Source organism: Octopus bimaculoides, chromosome 21 (genome assembly GCF_001194135.2).
Source record: "Octopus bimaculoides isolate UCB-OBI-ISO-001 chromosome 21, ASM119413v2, whole genome shotgun sequence".
Classification (NCBI taxonomy): domain Eukaryota; kingdom Metazoa; phylum Mollusca; class Cephalopoda; order Octopoda; family Octopodidae; genus Octopus; species Octopus bimaculoides.
In genome coordinates this window covers 29537508-29539863 of record NC_069001.1, presented here as the reverse complement: position 1 = coordinate 29539863, position 2356 = coordinate 29537508, and positions in this window count along the sequence as shown.

The window sequence follows — 2356 nt, the reverse complement described above, 5'->3', positions numbered from 1 at the left end:
CTGAGAATTCAGAAATAGCAGTCAAAGAACTACTGATTTCAAAACTACAAATTATTACTCCAGTTTGAAATCAGTAGTTCTTTGACTGCTATTTCTGAATTCTCAGTATGTTGGAGAAGCAGGTTACTGTCAATCCCTATATATTTATGATTATAAATTATTTACCGAAGAAGGTTTTTTTCATACTGAGCTACCCGGCAGAATTGTTAATTATTAATTTTATTACTAATTGATGATTCCCTGCCCTGCATATCTATATATATATATATATATATAGACACGCATTATTACTCCATAGGAGAGGCAAAACTTTAACTAGCTTATAGGAAGAAACGTACAACCCCGTTACGTGTGTATGTGTGTGTGTTTGATTGTATTTATACACATGCGTGTATGAGCGTATCTCTGTCTGCTTTTGTGTGCATTTCTTGGCATGTGTAGTCATGTGTACGTAGGAATTTATACTATACCCTGACAAACTACCCATCCATCGAATTTTGAAGAAAAAGACAAAACTGAATTTCATTTAGATCTGCTCCCACAGTCCTCACAGAGCCAGTGGTTTCACCACTAAGCCTGTTTATTTTAAGGATATGTCTCATTAAAAATAATTGTAAATTGTTCAATGCTGAGGCGTAAAACCGAACACATTTCCTTAGTTATCCGTATAGCGCTACACATAGAAATCACTCGTTTATATATTCAATAATTAATTATTTTTCAACATCGAATTTCCGGGTTTATCTCCTCTGAATTATTTGAACGAAATTAAATATTTAGAAATAATTATCAAAGTTTTAGTTAATTATTTGTTAGCATACGTATATAAATCACAATCTTTAAAATATGCATCTATCATTTTGATATATATTCATTTTTCCGGGTGTTGTTGATTTAGTTAAATACTACATTTAATTATGTTTGAACATAACATTAACAACAACCTTTCTTTCAATAAATTTGTTACAAATATTTTCCCTATGGTTTCCTATATACATATTTTATATACTTGTGCGCGTATGATTTTGTGTGTAAGTTTGTATGTTTACACACACGTATACATACATACATATATATATATATACATAGAGATTAAAAAAAACACATATAGATACAAACATGTATACACAGATTGCGGTGAATGATTTGTCTTCTAACTTACGCTCTGTTCAGAGATTTACCCAAAGTTCCGGGTGATTGTGACCAAAATCTAGCTGGAGGTGGTTGCTGGTGGAAAGACTCACCTGAGGCAACACGATTCGATTCCGCACCGTCTCTGAAAAGTGGTAGTAGTGGTTATCGGCAAATGTATACGGCTACACCACCGCCAATTACCTAATTCGTTCAATTTTAATACCATGGGCTACTATGTATGAGACGCTGTTGATAAAGACGTTAACTTTTTTTCCTGTATTACCAAGGCCGACTGGGTAGCCAAGATCCAGAATGTGGTGGAAAACCTTCCGTGGGACACATTGACGAAAGCATTCGGCAGGTTTCGAATCCGTCTTTAGGTCCTGGTGTCAACTGAGGCTGGTTACAATGACAAAATTGTTATCGGCCAGTCATATTCTAGTTAATGATTTTTGAGTTTATGAAATACATCGATTTATGGATGGAATATCGTGTCTTCTTTTTGTTTGCTACACTGTAAAATCTAATCCTCAACACCCACACTATATACAGACACGGAGACAAACACGCACACAGATAGACACACAGACACACATTTTTGCACCATGTAGTGCATATTTCTATACATTATATAACCGGAAACATTTGCATACCAGACATGTTTTCATGGAAACTTTAATTTCTAAACTTTGCCATATGATAACGACACATTTGTATAATTGTATAAGATATACATACATCTATCAGTTTGTCTATCTCTTTATGTATCTACCTATCTCTCTCCCTCTCTGTCTCTCTCTATCACTCTCTCTGTATATGCGTGTGTGTGTGTGTCTGTATTTGTGTATGTATTCGTACATATTTACAGATACATATATATATATAGATATTTATATATCTATATATATACATGTATATAAGTCTGTGTGTTTGTTCATCATATCTGTAGAGAATGAATATTTACTGTTAATATATTCTCTCCGTGTGTCGTGATTTCTAATAATTTTGATTGCAATTCTGTCATTGTATGACAGAGAAAGCTTCGTCGCTTGCATATTACCAAGTTACACGCCACATTATATGACAAACCAAGTAAAAAGAATAGTCATATCAAAAGTAGACATGAACCGTGACTAAAGAAACATGATTTGAAATAAATATACGAACACACACACACACACACACACACACACACACACACACACACACACACACACACACA